General features: G+C 39.2%; 1 protein-coding gene across 5 annotated transcripts in view; it reads left to right on the forward strand.

Annotated features, from left to right (window-relative positions):
* Window positions 1-23,031, forward strand: part of LOC110838906 (uncharacterized) — a 253,543-nt gene that overhangs the window by 72,400 nt on the left and 158,112 nt on the right. The gene's annotated exons all lie outside the window — the stretch shown is intronic.

Here is a 23,031-nt window from a genome sequence, read left to right on the forward strand (position 1 = left end):
GTCAGACAGAACACTAAATAAAAAATAACCAAAGAGCTAATTACACTGACAGTTTGAAAATTAAAAATAACATTACTTGAGAAATGACCATCACACAAGTCACTTGGTTGACTGTCTGGCTCTTACCTAAATAAGATCTCCGGGTAACTAAGTTTTTCTGCAGCGAGCCACAGCATGTAGTATCCAGCGCATAGAGAGACTGGGAAATAAAAGATGTAATCACTTATTTACACAGGAGTATAATCTTATAACAGCGATAGGTTTCTTTCAAGCAAGCACAAGCTTTGTAAGACGTAATAATGGTTAAGGCGAAGTGCACGTTGGAAATAACAGGCTATTAAACTCATAAGATCAGCGTCTCAGATTATTATGTGCTTTGGTCGATATAAACTAATATTTCTGATCCTTATCCACTGACTGTCTTTTATATGATAGCGATAAACCTCTCTCGTGCGTAGTATGAAAATTGTTAATAACTTTTCACATATAGAACACGTGGATTGTGTACAAGTAACCATTTGTCAATAATCCATTGTTCTGCCGTGTTAAATACGATGTTCACCCTCGTTTGATTATGTGTAAAACGAAACGAATCCACATGAAATTCTGTACAAGATCAAATTTGAAACCTGTCCACTGAACTGGTGCCGAATGTCACAAATTTTATTGTGTGTGTAAATATGATTCCATATTTTTGCGGCGTTTAGAATTATCTGGCGTGTAAACTGCGTGGTGTTTACTTTCCGTGGTTTCCATGGTATTTGCACAACGAGGCACTCTTCACACTGTGCTTTGCGTTTCATGGAGCTCCCGGATGGAACTTGTTGCGATGTCGGAGCAGTAAGTTTAACGTTTCACCAGCTGTGCAGTGAAATAATCAAGGAAATACTATGAGCCGCATAATATCACGAAATGTGTGCAAGACTTGTCTGCATTTTGCCAATAAATATTATTGCAGACACACATTATCGAAGAAACTGTTTACTGTAAGAATTGTCAGTGTGCAGTGTTTGATTTATAGTTTTGTAAGATCTCTTTATTCTTAAGTTATTTATCAGCGATGTTTTAAGTGCAAAATTCCGTCATTATAAATATTTTTTTAATTCGTAATCATATTACCATGTCATCCCAAGATAACTTCTGCAGTCGAAACACTAGTTAAATAACGGACCAGTTCATCGATCAGATGCTTAATTTTTTTCCCCAACTTTTATTTTTTCTTTATATTCTTGTATTTCTTTGAATTATCCTTATTCTTCCACAACTTATCCGACTTACACTGTCTTTACCTACTTCTTTTAGCGGTCGGCCTTTTATTCCGTTGTATCAGTTTTTATTTTAAGCGACTGCATCGAAATATCCTTCCTGATATCCTGGTTTAATACCTGGTCTATTTTCGTTGCCTGGCGAGTTACGTCCATCTATGCATATCTACTATGTCTAAAATCATAGCATTTTAAGTACATAAACCGCGATCCTTTGATGCCTGAAGTGCGTCGGTTGTGCGAATACACTCACTCTTACTTCCACAGATCTTCATCCAGTAGCGACTGACTCAAATAAACAAAACCAGCCCGCTCTGCTCCATTAATCGCTCCCGGTTATACAAACTTCCTCGGTCGGAAAACTTTCCTTCCATTCCAAGAAGGTTCACTGCAAGTGTGACCAGCAAATAGTAACAGAGTTTACATAACAGCACGTTCCACTTGTTGAAAAACTTTTGTACCCACTGACTCACCCTTATAGAATCAAGGCAACTGCGTCTTTACCATGTCGGTACGAGATTATTAAACCTCTTGTTACTGCCGTAATCTGAGATGGCAGACAATACAGGTAGCCCTCGATTTGCGCCGGTTCATAATAACGCCGATTTTGAAACCAGCAAGTCAAAAAGTGAAAAAAATATATTTTACTAGTATTTATAACGTTTTACAGTGTATCTCGTACTGATTCTTATACTAAATCGTAATTTTTACATCGCTGATTTTGATTAAAAATTATAAATGCATTCATCTCTGCAATTACGTATGTTTCGTTAACGCGAATTTGCTCCGGTGAGATCGATGAATGTTTGTGAAATGCAAACTTTTGCATATGCGAGTTTGTTCTTATGCAATTTCATTTCTGGCTCTGCAAACTTTCAACGGACTAATTTAATCTCTGCAGAGGTACCGGGGTTATTTTTACTACGCGATTTTCTATAGGTCAGCGTCTTACGTGAATGCAACTATCGCATAACAGCAGAGACGACTGTACACATCAATCACATGAAAGAATCGCAGTCAATCGCGGGGACCAACGAATTGCCGATTGGAAGTGTATAAAATATATTTTTTAAATTCCCTTTATTTTATTTACGTTATTACAGAGCTTTAAATGTAATGCCATTATATTACTCGTCAGTGTTTGGGTGCTGGGAGATCCCATTGATTTACATTATAAAAGAATTTCAATTTACGCCGATTCAGTTTACGCCGGTTCATCCAGGAACGCATCCCCGGCGTAAATCGAGGGATACCTGTAATAGGAAAATGGTGGAAGATGCATAAATTGTGCTTTCACATATTTTTGTCGTTGTTGTTGTTATTACATGAAAAATGACGTACGACTTTTTTTATCGGAACACTTGAAATGAAGAGACCAGCTACAAGACCGAGGTTTGGATGGGAGGACAATGTTAATAAGAATAGGGCGCGCAGTTACGCACTCGACTCCGGTTTCATAAACGGCGAAGAATGTTTTAATTAATTCGGGAATGAACGTGTCGGGCCTGAGAGACAATGGGAACCTCGGAATTGAACCAAGTACCAGCCACATGAGACTCGGCCGGTTTCCTGCTTTGATCCTGACGCAGTCGCATCTTCCGCTCAATCGCGGTACTGGACAAAAAAATCTGTTTTGGTATAAATAAGTGCAGAGAATCAATGTGCAGTCAGTCCTACTGTCGAAACAGGGCCGTGGGAGTCGCTCGTCTCTATCCTCCCGCCTTCTCGTTCGGTGAAGTATGTGCCTTTCTTCAGATGCTTTTTCAAGCTGTTCATTACATTGGCAATTGCTGTGAGATTCCTTCCCGGAGCATCACAATTTGTTCTTCGCTGCAGAGTCGGGTGTCCTGGTGCAGACAGCACCCAATTTGCTGTGGAATCGCAATTGGATGACAGGCACAACCCCAGCGCAAATATAAATGGAACGAACTGAGAAAGCCGTGGCCCTAGGTCTTGGCAAGGGGAATATATAGACGGCTGAGATTTGCAAAAGAACCGCAGTGCTTCCTGTCCTATCCAGCGAGTGAATAAAATTTCACAATTCGTCTTCCATTCTTTTTTCGTTGCTATTTCTTTATCCCTTTTATCTGTTTTTCGTGTGAATCAGGCATGTTAAACTTGCTGTTCGCGAGCAGCATGATTTATGCGGCCCGACTCGGTTATGAAATTATGCACGTTGTGTGACCCCAGATGTACCAGTTTCAATAAATTTTGAGTTTCAAATGCTGTATGCCAAATAGCTAATTATATCCCTGCAATTCATAGTTCAGTTAAATGAAGTGGAAATGTATTTCAGCAAAATTTTCATTTAGGTGTGTCTGGGGGAAATACAGGAATGATAAATATGCCATGAGCTTATGCACGGAATTTAAAAAGGGTAGGCAGGCAGTATTGTCCCCAGCCATGCAATTGCCACCGGAGAAGTCGTCTCTTTTCTTAAGTGGCCCTCAGTAGACATTGAGTTTGAGTTTGGCGTACCTGGTGTAGATTATTGAAAGGTAAATTTAATATGGTTTATATTCCGGATAAAGAATGAACGAGTCGTAAGGAAATGGAAGGATATCGAAGGCAAAGAACGAAGGACTAATGGAAACGTAATCAACTGCGAGAGCTTTGTGAAGGCCACGTCCATATTTATCATCAGTACGGTGATATCACCATATTTGTTTCTTTGTTATGCCTATGCATCTCGTTGGCTTTTATTTTCTTTTGTATTTTTATTTATTTTTTGTAATATATTCTTTTGTAGTTTTCTATCATCTCTGCTTAATATTTTAAAATTATTTCCCTCTAATTTTTATCGTGTATTTTTCCATATAGTTCCATCGTTCATTTATCGCGGTATTGCAGATCTTAGACTTTGGGTGCTAGTCAAACGTCTTGGCAATTGTAAATAATGGACTGGGAACGCTATGTAAAGGCAGTACTTAATCGTGGCATGTCCATCTTAAGCCCGTCCTTCAACTCAATTTTTGGTCTTTTCCTTCATTTCGTCACAGGACACTCTTCTGCCGTGTCATCCTCCCTTGAATACGCCCTGAAAATTGAAATTCGTAAGATAATACACATTGGATAACATCAGCAATAAACATGGGAATTACGTTTATTACATTATATTTCCAAATTTTAAACCTCGGGACTCTGAGTTTTTGTTATTTAAAAACATCGCAATAACAGAGACAGGTCGTTGTGGCATAGTCACCCGGTGATCAATAAGAGGTTTACATTAAAACGTTACTCAGTTACTATTGCGCAACTATGGCACTAATAATGCTTGATGTTCGCTGAATCGTTTGAAATGAAAAGTGTTCGATGTTTTCTCGGAGGGCATTTCAGGAATTCAAGTGCTATCAGTAAACGCTTTCTGGCTGGCGAAGTTTAATTTCAAGAAACGAACGGTGTGTAAGCTGGAATATGAAGCTTAAATGTTAGCTGTTCCTAAGAACGAAAACATCATATCTACGAGAATACATAAAAGTGGTTATAGTTGTATGGTCGTTCACATTATATTTTATTTCTGTCCTTACTACAAGTATATCTTTACAATATTACATTCTTTGCTGCGTGTTTCTAAATATATTTCTTCTATGCCTTTCTCTTTATTTCTTGTCAGTCTGTTTCGTTATCTATTCTGGGTTACGTTCTGTCTTTCCCCCTGCATTCCGGCTTCTCGAACCCAAAAGCACTTCTCTTCCCCTGTTGAGGTTGTGGTTCCCCTGTAAATGTTTTCCGATATTACTGCAGTCCTTCTGTTGTACGATTCTGCATACAGTGGTTAGGTCAGGGAAGGGGGAATTACCACAACCATGGACGAGCTCAGTATTGAAGAAAATGTGGAGCAGAACCCCCGGGACTCGACTTAGCGTCCATTATCAGTTCGAGTCACCGGAGTCGCTTACAGGAATTTACACTTCTGGAAATTGCCGCCTGAATTTCTGGTCTGAATATCATTTACCTGTATCCATGTGATTGAGGCTTCGGTTTTAACACGCGAAGACGGTCTCCTGCGTAGATTGGCAGTTTGATAGTCTGGAGCTAATTTCCTTAATTTAATGTTGATTTTACTAACATTGACGTGAAATTAGTTTGCGTTTGAACCGTGCAGTTTTCTGTCTTAAACAAGACACCAATCAGAAACAGATCTGTGTACAATAAGACTGGAAACACTTTTTGGAGTACACTGGCAATCCAAAAGTGTTATTTATTGTTGATCCGAGGTCATTCTTGCAGTTTGTGATCCGAGGTCATTGTGAGCGTACCCCTTTTAGAAAGTCGCGACAGACAGACATGGTCGGACCATAAGGTTGTTCTTCGCTTACGCTAGAGCGTGGAGGGCGTCTAAAAATTGTTTTATTATATGCTGTCCATGAAAACCACATAAATCTTTACAGATGGTTTTAGTTGTTTTGAGCAGGGGTTTGTTTATCATAGAGACTTCAGTGTTGAGTGTTAAGCTGAAGTGATTTATTTAATAGAGGGATTTAATTTGTGTTCACGTAAAAGAATTGAACACTTCACCGTAAACAAGAACTGATAAGTGCACCTCTGGGATGTATTTGAAAGGGAGCGTTTCGATTCAGCGTGGCATGGCGGTCTGTCAGCTGTATGGATATACGCAGTGCGCCGCTGTAAGTCAAGTGGTTACGAGATGCACGAGAGGGCGATTCTAGGAGTTTGGACAACGCTGTCGATAGCGCACACTTAATAGTTTGTGTTATGGTATTTTTAAGTCCGCTAAATCAAGAAGTATTCTGAAAATGTGGAATAATGCTTTTTATTAAATTAAAAGTTCGATTGTTATTATCTCAGTAGTTGGTGTAGCGTTACTAAACAATCCAGGAATCAACAGACCTTCATTATCGCCATTATGAGGCATTATTTTCATCATCATACTTTGAAATGCCTGGCAATACGTGAAAGGACTAATATATTGTTTTCAGTAGCAAATGCCCGCTTTCCGTGTCTGGAACTAATTATTGATAATCGATTGTATCGAAAGCGTAACAGATGGTTTTTAAATCTGGTTTGTGATTATTGGAGAGGACTCTGTTGATTCTTCCGTGCTTCATTACGGTTTACGTTTGTGCTCTTTCTTAATTCCACTTTCATAATTTCGATTTTTACACAAAAAAATTATGAAGACCGACGAGGAGAAGGTGACATTTCAGGTTCTCAAGGCGACTGTTATGAAGATGGTTGTTTTCAGGGATATGTACATGCACATTTTATTATAACCCAGTCTAAGTCGGTGTTTCCAAATTTCGTATGTGTCGCCCATGCGTCTTGCATTCCCTTTCCGTATAATTCTCCTTGATTTGATCACCCTAGTGGCACAAGGTATAATAATTTATATAGTTCCTCGCTATGACATTTTCTCAGTCCCCATGCCGTAGGTCTCCCGGGTGGTCTCTTCCCTTGAGCGGTTCCAACCGAAATCTGTACGCATTGAGATCATCTGTCTCACATACACACGAGGTATACAGGCCGAGGTGTAACGGTGTGGTTCATTCCTACCACGGGTCTGGTTAAGTGTGGATTGAATAGGCATTCATACAAGGAAACCTGAATCCTGTAAGGCCACAGAAAGTCCACAGGGTATAAAACAAAGTTTCTTAGCTGGGAGAGCTCAAGTAGTTTGGAGTTGAATGAAACAATCACCTTTCAGAAACGCGAGTCCTTGCTTCAACAACCTAATTAATACCTACATTCAGTTGTTAATGTAATACTCAAACTGCAAAGTATAGTCCTAAGAAAACAACAACTTAAGTTGGTTTAATTACGTGCGCGATGTATAAGTTTACATGAAATTGTTTAAAAGGCAATTGTGCTCTGCTTTTACTCAGTTATGGTATCACTGATGGAAGTGGAATTCACCAAGTTGCAAGTAACTTGTTATATTTCTTCAGTCTTAAGTATTCCTCTGGCTTCGTTCTCAAATTTGTGTAATTGTGTGTCAGAGAAACTTGAGTGGGCGTTTCACATGTGTTTCATTTCGAAACATATTGTTTGATATCGATATATATTTACGTGATAATAAATGTTACATCCAGACTAGCGTGAGACTTAATTAAATAAAATACTATAATCTTGCAGTGACTTAAAATCTTCCTTCCGTTCTTTGACATAATACTACGGTCCTTATTCCCTTTCATTCTGCAACACAAGACAAGTGCATGAAATAATCAGGTGTACAGAAAGGCGAGACAGAGACGGGGTGCGAAAACAGCGAATGAACTGAAAGATGAGACACGGGTAGCAACTAATAGACGGGATGTGAAATGCTGCTGGGAAGTTTGGATTGAGGGAATCCCGCTTTTAAGCTCGGATTACTACACGGTTCACATACGTGTCGGTGAAGTTGCCTCACTGTACGGAGACGTTACTGCATGTGATTCCGAGTTGAGAAACACGGGTAGATGAAAACAGTGTTTTCAGTTTAGGTGTTAATAGAATGGAATGGAATGAGAGTGGTCACAAATGGTGAATATAAATTGTTCTGAAAGGAAGCGATCTCGGGCAGTTATTGAATCATTTACAATTCAGAGGACAAAGAATAATAGAAGCTGTAGAAAAGAGACGGTTCAAGATCCTTAGGACACTGCTTATGACTCTACGTAGATGATAGAATTTGCTATTTTGTAAGTGCTGTTGTTAGACAACTTTTAGTAGCATATCTAAGTGACGAAAGCATTTAAATAGATGTGGGGGGGGGGGGGGGGAGTGATACAGGCGAGTGGAAGCGGGAGGTATAGGTACGAAGGGGTTAATTTCCCGTTGAATTTCAACGAGTCTATTCCACTAGTATGCATGATCAGAGAAAAGAGACAAAGTAGTTCTTTAGTATTCCATACATGTATTGCAATGTGGAAGAAACGTTACTCAGTGAGAAATGTTTTCTCTGACATGAGAGCAATTCCTCGCAGAACGTTTGTAACTACCATGTTTATATACTGTGTGTTACATTAATGTTGTATGCGTCTGACAAGTGACAGGTGTCCTCATTTATTCTGCTTTATGAGTGTAATTAAGTACAATCCATTTACTTGTTCATGACGTTTATCACGTTAGGGAATACAAGTTTGGATCAAGCAGCTGTCTGTTCGATACTTGACGAACTTCAGCATTGGAATGTAATTACTAGTTGCAAGCGATACAGCGTCTAGTAGTCTTAGCATTGCTGTTCGCATGGTTTGTACCCACCACTAATTCTCTGATCCTACATACATTTCGAATACCGTAAATCAGTGGTGACCAATCCGTGGGGCCGGATTTACGCAAGGGCTATGTTACAAACAAAATATTGTATGTATAATAGGCAAGTGATGACTCTGTATCTTATTGAATGGTGTTTATGAATGTGTGTGTTATAACCGTTGCCACGGTAATACTATTATGAGATTTTTCGCACGTATCTTCTTTCTACGTGCTGGTTGTTATATTTTTAAAGTGATTTCGGCCGTGTGGGATAATATTCATTACAATGCGCATTCAGTACTTCACATTTTCCCGTTTTTCTTTACGGGAAATTTACTAGTCTTATAAAAACAATGATATTCAGAAATTATTCAGATGACATGTTCTGTTCTTAATTTTTCTGTTAGTCTGTGTTCGTATTAATTTTCTGTCTGTTTAATTCAGATTATGTGACGCGCCTTTCCTTCACACCTGTAATAAGTTAACAACATTCATGAATGTTCCATGCCACGGAATAAAATATGAGATTTAAGAAAAAGACTCGTCTTATATCAGATCGCCTAATCCTTAGCTTAATGAATCTTGTCGTGGGATGTTCATGACTGCGCGTTTTTTAACTGTATAAGAAAGTTAATTAGATCTTGTAATAAAAAATAATACCTAAATGGCTGATAAAGTCGAATTAATATGTTATCACGAAGCTGATGATTTACTTTGTATACAGTTCAGTCATAACATCCTTCGGTAATAGAATTAAACTAGAATTTAGAGTTTAAGTCAGTTACAAGAAAGAAATTTGACAGACAAACATACAAGATAAATGCATGCAATTTCCATATCGTCCTTTTGACGTCTCTGTAAATGTATGAATGAAGCTGATTATCTTAGGAGGGGAGACTGTTGGGGTATGTTCCAATTTGTACTGCGACGGTCGATCTGGGAGTGCCTGCAGGACTTGTTATGAGTTACGGGCATTGTGTTATAACTCAGGGACCGGTTTCTGCACAATGCACAGGGATGGCATTTGACTATATCAGAATCACGCCCCCATTTCATTTCCACTGTGCGCTAGACGTTCATATGTTTCTAGTTTTGTATACAGAGGGGTGTCCAGAGTTTGAGTCGGGATAGCTTAGTGTGCTCAGCTCAGTTTGAGTCCTAGAAAGTAAGAATTCTTTATTTTTGCTATTATATTGTTACAGCCACTGTGATTCACCCAGCATCACGGGGTTGTAGAAATGACTAATTACATGTACATAAAAATTATGATAGCAGAACGGGCCAGGCTTATTGTATTATTCACATCTAAAACTGTGATTCTTTACTTGTGGACTTAATTTTCATCTGCGTGTGCCTCTGAAATTATCAGATATTTTATATAGTTTTAAAGGTAATTTTACTGATATTTAAGTGGACATTTTTACGGCCTTGCGTGTTGTAATTTATCATACAGATTTTTCGGTTCCTATCATTGAAGTTTTTAATACTATAGTTACTGGCTACATTGAATTATTTTTAAAACAAATTATATTTTATTTATTCCTGTACAGTAATGCGTAACTTTCTCTACTGTTTCTAATTATAAGAAAGCACCAGTTGTAGTGTGACATCGTTTTGTTCCAGTGTAATAATTGCACGTTGAGAAAAAATAAGGGATTCCTTGGGGGGAGGGGGGGCGAAGCGTTAAAGGAGGAGATATATTTATTTTGTTTCGTTACTGTACGGTAGTTAATTTCAAATTAGCTATAAACACACTTGAAAATAGCATTTAAGATTTAAACAGCTAATAATACGAATGCAGACGCAGGCTAATATTACGTGTTCTGCGCCCGTATATTGAAACTGTCGTTTTATATGCAGGCTGCTGTTTTAATATATTTATTCATAGACGATTTTAAACTAGACCTTTCAGAACCAAGTAAGTGCTAATGACTTCGTGTACAACAAAAATATGGAATTTATTTTCGCACCCTTGCACAGCGTATCAGCAGCTGAAATTTTGTGTACAATCATTCCTAGATGGGCCCTGTAGACGAGCAAAATTTCAGGTGAGGTTTCGACATGACCAACCGGACCATTCCCTTGTTAGTATTTCTTACGTTCTTTTATTCTCCTCAGAAAGTCGATGTGAAACACCATCGATCTGTGTTTTCCCCTGTGTGTGAGACCAATTGTAGCTAATGTGAACTTTTAGTGCTGAAAGTGGCAGAACTGCAGTAGGTCCCACTGCTAGAGTTTTATAGTTAGTAAGTTGGCAGGATTATCATTGCTGTTTACTGTCTCTATGTGCAAATTCGGAACCATTGTGTTCTCCTGCTTTTCAGCTGTCAGAACATTTATGTTCCATGCATGACACTAGACAGACCTGCTGTCATTTCTCCATTCAACTTACATTGCATTTGCGCACAAGTGGTTTCCTCTTTCACTCTTTGCGTGACGTTTCATAAACATGTTTTCCAGCAGAAACAGATTAATTTTGAAAAAAAATATTACGTACAAACTCGACGTCTAACATTTTCTCCAAGGGTGTGCAAAGTTGTGTCCCTCAGAAATTTCAATTCACTTCTCTGGCAGACACTTTCTACTACACACATATTTATATGTATTTATGTCTCGAATGGAGTCTGTATGAATGTGCATGTGAAGGAAAACTAGAGCACCGAAGTTCCAATAAGAAAGAATTTGCGTTCTTCATTTGGCGTAGTTATGATTTGGGTATAAAGACCGATGGAACATGAAGGAAACAATTTTCATAAGCCTAGAACTGTTTTGTAGAAAATTTTATGCAAAGAGGGATCTGTATGCATGGGAGGGTGATATTAAAATGTGTTCTACGCAAATTATTTTTCAAATGTGTGAACTAGATTAAAGTCGGTGAGGGTAGAGTCCTATTTTAGCTATATGTATTCTGAGGTCTCTTGTTTCCCGCTTCTCTACGAAAAGTTGAAAATATGCGTCTCACTGACTTTCCCATGTCTGTCTGTCTGGTTATAAGAACTGTAGAATCATTTGAACGGAATTTCATTAATTTTGACGATGATGTAGTTTCGGGCTTTGACAGTGTAGACTCGTATGTGGATAACGACGTTTCACTTTCTCAGTTGCCATAACCTCAAATCTCACACTGTACTGTACTGTATGCATACATGCTCTAATAACCTGTCTAAAAATTACAGCATAAAATATTTTTTAATCGCCCGACGTGTTCCGATCTCTATCGTTCAGTTGCGTTTTCTTTTTCCCTTCTCAATCTCTACATTCCTGAAGATGAGTGTTGAAAAGTCAAAAAAAGTTGGACTAAAATAACATAATATAAAGTAGGTCTATTGCAGAAAATTTCCTATTTATTATACAATTCTCTGTTTTAACTCGGTGACTCAACAGCTAAATGAGCCAACTCGATTACCAGTACAACTTCTTGAAATAAACGTTTATTCCTTTGTTGAGAGCAGTTGCAGGTCTAATTTTTCAACTTACACTTAAATTAAGTTTGCCCCGTAACGGGATACACCGGTATTTCAATTATTTCGGGAGGTGACGCAACCATCTGATATGGCTTTGCTAACAGTAAATGTGATTACAAAAACTGCGTCTCCATCCCTTCATTAAGCATCCTTTCGGGTCTGTTCGAGGAGGAAGGACGTATGTTGAATGCAGGCGGCACTTTACGACCTAATTGTATCCTTTCCTTTTTTAATTATCTGTCTGCTGAAACGCGACATGACAGCAGCCTTAAGGATTAACAGCATTATTTGTTATCAAAATTACAGTACATAAACCTAAAGAAGTTAGTACGTTTTTAATGTTTCTTTCTTATGACATTAAAGACACCGTAAACTATCACAAGTAGCTGTTATATCCGCAGTTAATTGCTTATAGCGAGAGAGTTTCGCAAGTTTATGTGCTGTACTGTATCTGCCCGACTGCCTGCCCGTTATTCAGAAACCGGGAAGTAATTCGTGTCACAAATGCAATAAAATATGTTAAATACTTACGGATGGAGATGTGTGTGGTTTATTGGCTGGTACAGCAGTTGATACTCATTCAGATGGCCATGGAATCAAAGGTCCAGTGTCGGATTTAGTTCAGCCTGCCGTCAGGATTACCACAACATTCGGCCTGTTGACCCAACAGGCAGACACTTGGCGAAGTGAAAAATTATGCCATCAGCAGTTTTGCTTGTGGTCTAGAATCACCCGATCCCCGCGTGGCAGTGGAAGTTGCGTCATGCTGGGGGGATGGATGCATGTCTCAACTTTTCTTCTCTGCGCTGACTTACGTAGGCGTGCACTTGGGAAGGAGTTCTACAAGATACCCAAACTTTCAAACACACTTGGGTATCGACACATTTCATACCAAGAATTTTCAGGGAGTAGATGCAATAATCATGAATTTACTGCTTCCTTGCGTTTTGTCACATACGCTTCTGTGTTTCGGACACGGTGTGATTACGCATGTAGCGTCTCTCCAAATGAAGGTCGAAAACTGAGCTGAAGTGGTTATTACTTCACCTTGATCATAATTATTAATTTTAATTAATTAATTAATTAATAAGTGGATGTTTGTGAAAGTAAGCTTATTTACGTGTTTTTAAAATTTTTATCCAAGTAAGCTGACACAATCCAATTATACACATTTTTCGCAAATATTTGAGAAAATCCCAAAAATTATTTTGAAGTATCAAGTAATCGTTAAAATTGAACGACCTGAATCAAAATGCAAATGGATCTAAACATTTCTGGCAGAACTCTCCAATATTATAAATAATTACAGTCGGTTTATCCGTTGATTTTTGCGTACCGCGAAAGATGTTCATTCTCGACGTCGCATCAACTCATCTTATTATTCCATTCAGGGTTTACGATCATGTGACGTAACTTAATTACAGGTATATTTAGTGTATTTTCAAATAAATGTCTTAATAACTGTGAGGTATAGAATCATTATGTTTATTGACTGCGAGTTCTAGACTCATTAGCTTCGGTAACTCCGAGATCTAGAATCGAATCGTTCCGTTTAATAACTGTGAGACCTAGCACGAAGAAGAGTATGGAGTGTTCTTAAAAGTGATTTCAGTGCCTGAAACGGAAGGCCGTTTGTTGTTTGTGTCGTTTTTACCTTTGTGTATCTTCGCCGACCGCGCAGTCACGTTGCCGCCGCGTGTCCAGTTAATCAGACTACTGTACGCGGCGACAGCTCAAAAGGGTCCCTGGCACGCGGCTCTGCTATCTGTAAATGTAGCCGCAGTGGCAATATGAGCTGAGAATAATACCGGTCCAGTTCAGGGTAACAGAATGCTACTTTTTCTATTAACGTATGAGGTGGATGAATTATACAGGTGCAGATAGTCTTTCGCCCTGCGCGTTTCAAGATGCGCAGTGGGTTGAGTCGTGCTGACATTGGGATGGATTGCCAACTTCGGCATTAATCTTTACGTTTTTAAAAGAAACACCAAATAAAGAACTGAAAAGCATGCAAAAGGAAACGGTCGTGGCGAAATGTATGTTATTATCCCAGCACTTGCACGTAAAGACTGATGAAACTTTGAAAAACCCAAGGATAACAGGTCTTAGGCCGAGATTTTAACCCACCACTCTGCCAAGACGGTAGGTAGCTGAGAATTTTTAGTGTTGTTTATTAACAATAAAATATATCTAAGTAGCGGATGAAGGCTTTAAGTTGAACTTGAAACTAGGCACGATGACCATAAATCCGCACGTTGTAACGGCCTTCTGCATCAGAATTTGTCGTTACTATGTGGACGAGGTTGATAAAACAGTTTCCTTTTCCGCCCTGCCTTTATAAAGCTCGTCCTTTGTAAGCCAGATTCTTTATTTAATTTTACAAGCAATAAGAATTCCTTTCTGACATAAAAGCCTTGCAGGAGACTGTTTTCTCTCAGTAAAGCTCGCGTTACTTCATAAAGTAAACAATAAAACGGCTGGTTGACGGTACCTTTGGTTGTAAGTTCGTCACGGTTCGCTGTAGGACGTGTATAAATAACACTTCTGTGAAACTAAGAAGGCATACTACATTTTTGCCCGAAAATATCAGTTATACAAATCACTAGAGGGTCGTGGACACGGTCCAGGGGGTAATATTAACGTGGCTGTTAGGTTTATGGAGTGTGACGATGGAAACTGTTACATATTGGTTCATGATAGTGTCCTGTGACCTTTCTTTTGTGAACGCCATAATGATCGTTTGTTTTCTTTAAAGTGTTGAATTTTTTTTTGATCAGCTGATTGGATAGAAAGTGTTCAAATTAGATCCTGTTAAAATGAGTTAGTTGTGTCTCTCCTTAAATTTTTAACTTTACTTCGGAAGTTCCAGTTTTGTTACCGTCATTATCTCTGTATTCTTATTCTGTCTTTCGTCTGCGTATCCGCTGTTTTTAAAGTTCATTTAGACTTACTTCCCTCCGGGGACTTTGTCTTTGTCTCGCACAGTATCCTGCCCCACCCACTGGTCTGGTCTGTTCATCATCCCCCGGACCCCTTTCCGTTCATATGCAAGAAGGCTGGAGTTAGCGCCTGGATGAGCAGTGCTGGAAAGTCTATTTTCCAGAGACACATTACTCTTCCAAACGTTATGACATTAGTAAAATAAGTTATTTTTTACTCTGCCTTCTTTCAGAATCATCTAGTATTTTAGTATCTCCTTCCACTGTCACCTCATCGTCATACTGCCTAAAGGATAGCATTATATACCTCATGCCCCAGAAACTCTTACGTTAATTTCAGGTATGAATTTGTCATTGGTTATTTACTCGTTTTATATATGACGTGAATGATACATTTTTGTGTAATCGGTATTCACAATTGAAAGAAAACTGCACCAGCATTCCTTTTGGATACATGTAGGCAGTATAAAATAACATTTACAAAGACATTTACTCCGTTTTAAAATTGATTTTTCCCTCAATTTTTTTATAAAAATGTTCGTTACCAAATTTAGAGTGTGGTTATGCAAATAGTTCGCCACAGTCTGTATAAAACGTAGGGGCGTAGTTTCGTGGCTACTTATAATATAAATAATTAACTCAAATAAGGAAGTTTAGAACTTGCATTACAGAAAATAAATTTTTTAATGGTTATTTATTTTGTTTTGGGCTGTATCACTATGTTTTAAATAAATCTTATTGCACAGCTTTGGATGATAAATACAATGATCAGTGATCAGTGAATTGGACATGTACGAAGGAAAATGGTGGTGATCTGATGTAAGGTGTTATAAAAGTAGAAAGGGCTGAGGAAAAACTCGGACGCCCGAGGATAGTCGGCTTTTGTTCGAAGGTTTCAAACCCATATGTAAGTCCAGAATAGGGAAAAGGAAGGACTGTTGTTCATTCCACTGCTTTGTTCGTTCGTAGCGCGCAAACATTCCGCATATTCTGCTGGCTTGCTTGTGATTTACATCATATGATAGCCGATCACATTTCTGTGACGACAGAAACATCGTAATATTTGTGCAGTGAAAGACGAAGCGATCTGAAAGAGTGCTGGCGCCATTGAGCACTACAGGTAACGTGGCTTACGTATTCGGGTTTGTGAATTTGAGCCTATCAAATGTATATCTAAATTATGACTGCGTCGTTCATATACAGTAACTCCTTATCTCTTAAATACATTCGACATTTCTTCGCTTTTCACAGATGTTTTCGAAGCTTAAGAAGTTCTTGAAACACTCTGTATATTTTGTATAATAAAGATTGTTTATTTTAAGTAATAAATTTTGTTACCTTTAAACTTCTTTATAAGAAATAATTTATTACGTAACTCTTGCCTCTTCATTAACTAAAAAAATACATAAAAGGATTAATATGCAAAGACTTCGTACAGTTTAAACATAAAGTTTTGATGATTCATAAGAAAGACGTTTCAACCAGAAATAGTAATATCTTATCTTGTATATAAAGGAAACTTGCGGAAGTATAAAATACGCATTAAATCCGGATGGAATAAATTAAGATTCCTGTACACTCGATGTGTCGATGCAAAAAAAAAAAAAAAAAAAAAAAAACCGGATTCTTTTCTTTTTAGTGTCTTACGTGCTGAGTCCTACAAGTTACAGACCAGCAGGGTAGGTGGGCCCCTTCCTTACACCTGAGGACGAAGGGAGCCCCCACTCTTCGATGCTTTGTGTTTTCGAATACCGGACGATAGAAAAAGTCCAAAAACTGTGTAGCTCACGTGGGGAGATAAGAAATGCGTACATAATTCTGGTCGGGAAGAGAGAGAGAGAGAGGTTCGGAGGACCTAGGCGTGGATGATTGACATTAGGGAAATGGGGTTGGACGGTATGGATTGGTTTGATCTGGCTGAGGACGGTGACCGTTGGCGGGCTGTTGTGAGCAGGAAAATGAATCTCCTGAAGAATGACTCTTCTCTGTGGAGTCATCATCATGATAATCAGTCAATTCATGCTGCAGCCATTGTATTTTGTTACGTACAGTACTTGAATTGTTGATAAGCCCGTGCGCATAGCAAAATTTGTAACGCTCATCGAACTGTTGCAAACAAAACTTCGAACATTTCCTGTTTTCTTACTCAATACTTTCTTTCTATGGCTCTTAAGAATCGTGAATACTGAAAAAGACTTTTCATTTAAATCCATGTTAGAGGTCTTATCAGTGAATTTCTCAAATAAAGCAAACAGGTCACGTACATAAGTGTTTAAGCAAATGTGTAGGAATATGGATGCCCGAATTTGTTTGTTTTATACTTGGTGTCTCATCCCGAGGCAGAAACCTAGATTGTGTTAGAGAATTAACTTCTGAGGATGGTGATCGGAGTTGGGGAAAGGAGGAAGCAGAAGGAGCTCCATAATTTGTGCTGCTCACAGCATATTATAAGGATGGCTGAAGCAAGGAGGAACGCTCGACATCGCTTTCATAAAACGCAAAGGAAAGAGATCACTTGAGAGACGCAACTTAGGTAGGAATAAGTTTAGAGTAGATTTAGAAATGTGATGTGATGTGATGACTGGAGTCGTTAGATTCTAAAGTGGGTCCAGTGGGTGGTTCTTGATGCTAAGATAATGAATTACGTGGTACAAAGAATTTCTTAACCACCTGAGAAAGTGTCATCATCAGTGACTGGAGTGGAGAAACAAAATTAATGTATTAAAGATTCAGAACTGATTGAAGAGAAAGGGACATATCTCTTCAATCAGTTCTGAATCAAAGGATTCGTGCGAATGTCCTGCGTGTAATTCTCGTAACTAACTAAATCAAGAGTGTCGTTATGTGTGCTCAGACCCAAACAAACCCCCTAATGAGCAGTATTTTCGAACGAATTTATTTCCAAGGTTTGCAGCCGTCTAGAGCAACGAGGCAATGCGTTTTCCAAAATATTGGTCCATGTTTTATCGGACTTGTATTTTGACGGCCCTAATTCCTGAAAATATTGTTTTGTGGATTTGAGTTGGGGGGGGGGGGGTGGGGGGTTTCTGTATGTATATAGTTAGAGCACATAATTCGTGAGGGCCTGTTTGTTCAAATTCAATTCTGGGCATTTTGAAATATTGATTCAGTACAAAACGAAGATACTGAAGTTTAATTTTCGTGCTGAGATTTATGATACAACAGGAAGTACCCGATCAAACATAGGCTGTGAGGAATGGATTTGTGTGGCGTCATTGATATCCGTCTGTTTTGACCGTTTCAAATTCTGATTGTTTGTGTCAGTTGACAGTCGAAATCTGTTTGAGAGGAAAGACAGTAATGAGAGATACCAAATTCAGTGTAAGCCAGGCGGGCAAGAACAGCCATTTCAGCCAAATTTCCTTATTTTATAATAGCACTGGCCTTATTTGGCATCTTTTTGGTGCGTCATGATCATAGTAGTCGCTAAGCTCGGCGTCGCTTTTCTAACGTTGTGTTCAGTGGCACCCCGAGGTTCATGTGACTATTTTATGCCGTCTTGTTTTGGCGTCGCGATGGTCTGTGTCCCTACTTCTTATCCTTTGGAACCCCTTGGCCCACCTGAGCAAATTTGTCTTGGGGTGGCGTTGGTTTTCCACCGCGTGTCAAATGTCATACCGAGGCATGTATTTGCTAAATATGGCGTCTTTCGGCGGCATCTCGAACATTGGCGTTTCGACGTTTAGCGTCGGTTTGTCACGGTGTGCTGACGTCGTGCCTTGAGCCATCCCGAAGGTTTCCTTGACTTTGTTTGGAATTCTGAGTTATCGCACGCTCTCTGCAGGTTTTTCGGCACCCCAGTCCTTTCATTCTTGTTGAGTGCCTGTGTATTCCTCATCTCCCACATGCCTGCTGCATGTCCCGCCCACTCTATACCCCTTGATTTTATCGCAGCAATGATAAATTTGGAAAACAAATATTATTTGTGAATACAAGGAGGATGCCTTATTACAAGCCACAATTTGAAGTTGTGCACCCCTGCGCCAATAAGTGAAAGCAAAAACCGTTTCGAAAGAGTTTAAACGTCTGGAATTGCTAGGTTGATTGTAGAAATGGTTCATTGAGCTTCTGTTACAGGTGGCTTGGGAGCAGTTGTAGATTGCTTGAAAGAGTTTACGAGCGCACCGCGCGTTTGTTTGTAATGCTTGTTCGTGGTTCCTCATACCTGTTGTGATGTTTGAGTGAGGAAGATAGCTTACGTGGTAATATTATGCTGAATCCCGCTGGGGAAAAATGTGCGCATTAGTGAGACTGTGTCTGATACCAAGTATATGAAAGGAAGGCTTCTTAATTTATTTTTTGCAAAATTGGTCACGTTTATCTCTCCTTTATTCTTCTTTCCTTTCTGTTTGTTTTCTTGTTCTTCAGTGTCTTTCTTGTTTCGTGCTTGCAATCCTTCTGTTGACATTTTATCATTTCCATTTCTTTTGTAATTAGTCTTTTAATATCTTCCCGTCACTTCTCAATTTTCTCTCTTTTTTTTGCTTTACTCTCTTAATTTATTTTTACTCCGTTAATTCCTTCATTTAATTCCTCTTTTGATTTGTTTTTAGTTTTGTGTTTCCTTTCTATTTCAACCAGGAACGCTGTCGTCGTGATTTTGGCATCGTGCTCCGGATAACGGCTGTGAACACCTCGGCAGGTGAGAGATTGCCGAATAGAATTAATATCTGCGGGAGAGAAAACAGAGGACGCGTCCGCACCTGTATCCCGGTCCGCCACGTGACAGGCTCTGTTTTTCGAATCGGAATGGGACATTCCCTTGAGGCTATTAAGTGTGGAGCGACTAATTCCGAGAAATCTACTCGGCAGTGGAATGACGCAAGCAGTCATATTAATTCTGATTTAAATTAAAGTGTTTCCAAATGTTATGAACAAATACTGCGGTTTCTGGAGTAAATAATCTGTAAATTGAGAAGTTGCAGGGGAATGTAAATAAACTTTGTTACCGTATTTCGAAGGGCGAAGTCGCATGAACTCGATGTGTCAGCCTTTGTACATTTATTTGGTCCGGAATCTCTCTTCCTTTAGAGATGCTGGATAAATTACGAAAAAAATGTATTTACGGTGCTTGATGGTATTTGTAAGGGCTTAATGGTTTTTAGATGGTGACGATTAGAAGAATACAAACACGAGAATAGCGACGGGCTTAAAATAAATCAGCTGATTACTACGCATGTATACGCCGAAAATTGTCGTTTTTCTTACGGAATTTTTTAATTTCGCTGGAAATGCGCCTCAGTGTGGATTTTGTGGGAGACGTATTGGCTGGTAGCTGATCCACATACAGACGCTGTTGCCTGCTGTAAGAACGTTGACGACAAGGGAACGCCAGGAACAAACTGGCGTATCTTACAGACACTGTGTGCTACTTGCTGCTTCAAGGTGCCTGAGTGGTTCGACATCTCAACTGCATCAAGTTGTTCAACGATGTAGCCACAGTTCGTTTGTTTTCCAAGACTTTCTTTGTGCGACGTTGAATTCATTGTTATGGATGCTCCGTCTACTTTATTCTGCTGTGTAATCGATTAGGTCGTGCTCACCCGCGTACGAGATCTCAGCTTAGTTTGAAATCAGTCCCTTTGACTTTATGTGACACATACGATATTTAACGATACTGAACCATCTTAGAACGTTGTTCAGTAACGATAAGCTAGGAAGGTAACTATGTTTGTAGTTATTTGGGAGGATGTAGGCGTGACGTACGAACACACAGTTTTCGTGTCTTAATTTCATCACTCCTTCGGCTCACCGTACCTTCGAGTTGATTCCAAGAAACTTCAGCCGTCGAATTTTGCCCTGTTGGCTATATAAAATTTATGTAGTGCCTGCGTGGAAAAGGGTCACTTTTTAATTGGATGAAGGAACTAAACTCCCTTAATTATTTTACAATATCCATCAGTATATTCCAGCAGTTAGGTTAATTATTTCGAATATTTCATTATTATTCACTATTCATCATTCGATGTTATTCAATCTGAGCTGCTGAAAGAGCCGTTAATTAATAGTAAACAAATAAATATAACAAGCTTATAATTTGTAAGAGTGGAAGATTCACGCCGACCGCATGTCTCACCCCGTATTCCTTCCTCCTGTTGCGTAAAATGCCTTATTAGTCAGTGAGTTGCTCCTCCCCCCCCCTCCCAACCCGTATCAATTTTTATCAGCCTGATTTTCTGTCCACCTGCCTCTCTATGTTAGCATTCATTCACCCATTTAATGAGCATTCCATTCGTTGCTTGTTTCTCCCCGTTCTGTCTTGTCACTTACCTCCAGCTCTGCTCTACCTCCGCAATTCCCAGACTTGTGTGGTTGTAATCCTCGTCAGGTGAAAGCAGCACAAACTACTGTATCCCCCCCCCGCCCCCAAGCGCCAACCCCTTTCTCGTTGAAATGCTCTTCATGCCTCCGTAGGCAGTGTCGGTTACTCCAGTCGTGTGCAGAATTACAACATTGTTTAGAAGAACCTTTTTATTAGCAGAGATTTCTCATCCGGTTTGTCCTGAGGTGTAGTCTGTAATTTCTTAACTCTTCTTTTTTTTTGTTCTGTTTGAGATTAGTTATTAATTCAACCCACACAGGCCATACTCTGTGTTGATTATGAAAAGATATTTCAGCACACGCTCTGAAACTGATGCGAAGAGCTGAGTCGGCGAAGGCAGGTTAGGATAATATTAAAATTGTTCTTAGATACGTAGGTTTTGAGTGTGTGGACTGGTCTGGACAAGAACTGTGTACTGTGGCATACTCCTGATTACACAAATCTTCTCTTTCTGGAACTTCAGTGACTATCATCACCGTCATGGGCTGCACGAAACGTCGTTCGTTCAGGTTCTGATGCTGCTGTGGTAACTATGAATGTTCCTTTGTTTTTCAGATGAAGTAGTCTTGGACTGACATTTTCCATCCAGAGCCGTGGCTCTTGGTCGATTTTCGGTTTCTTTTAACGCGGCAGGTGTTGTATATATTCAGTATTGAGTTATGTTAATCTTCTCAGATGTGGGGTGCATACCCCTTGCGTAGGTTGGTAGACGAAGTCTTTTTTCTCCGATTCAGCATACTCATCAGGAGATGGACGTGATCTGGCGTTAACACTCCGGCCGCCTTTGCCTCTCTACATTGGACATACAGTTGGCTCGTGTTACTGTACTGTGCTCAGGGAGGGCTTTTGAGCTTAAAGTTCTGTCATAAATAATGAGAACTCGTCTTTGAAATGTTGATGTTTTGTGAGCAGTGGGTTCTGAATTGGCAAAAACTGTGAAAATGTTTCAGACAGACGAGCAAATGAAACAAATTACTCCCTCTTTATTAGAGGTGAACACTGTGTATTCAAATCAGTACTTGCACTGTTTTCATGGGGAGTGATGGTGTAATGTATTTGTGTTCTGCATAATAAATTTGTAGGTTAAAATTGACTATAGGGTGGGCGTAAACACGGAGCTGTTCAGTGGAATTAACGATATGCAGTTCGCATACTGGTATTAAACCGTTGAATTAGAATGCATTCATCTGTAGATGTGGCTAACTTGTATCATTCTGCAATTAAATGTTTCGTTACACTCTGCAATGGGTGGATGAGGCGCTTTTGACATCTGAAACGCTTGTTTTGTGGCTAAATTTATGGCTTTCATTGTGTACAGTATTCCGCTTTCGGCCACCAGGTATTTCTCAGTACATGACCTACACTGCGCCGTGAATTTATTTATGAGTTAAAAGCTCTTCGAAATATAGTAAATACGTATCTGACTTATTGAAAGTCTAAACAAGGGAAAGTGGAATGGAAAGTTACACATTAGTGCACAAATGTTATTGAACGATTTCTAAACACAGCAAATAACTACCGATGTGTTAATAGTGTTTATCTCATGATCTATGTTAACCAGTTTGCACTAATATAATGCATGACAATTATAGCTATTCGTATTTTGGGAAGAAACGTACATTTTAACTCTTTACATTTAAGCGAGACTTTGAGTAGTACATTTTGGTGCACCTTATGCCGCTACACCTTTAGTGATGGCACAAAGTTTGTTTTCACTGTGTAAACGAAGAATGACTAGTAGTATGGGGTAACAAAAGTGAGAACTGTGAAGAAGGGTTGCAATTTTGCCCGTAATTGTCTAAGTCTTGAAGCTCGTGTAGGTAAAT

The sequence above is a fragment of the Zootermopsis nevadensis genome, unplaced genomic scaffold, assembly GCF_977971745.1.
Source record: "Zootermopsis nevadensis isolate Lab colony 2312 unplaced genomic scaffold, Znev_1.0 Znev_ptg000029l, whole genome shotgun sequence".
Classification (NCBI taxonomy): domain Eukaryota; kingdom Metazoa; phylum Arthropoda; class Insecta; order Blattodea; family Termopsidae; genus Zootermopsis; species Zootermopsis nevadensis.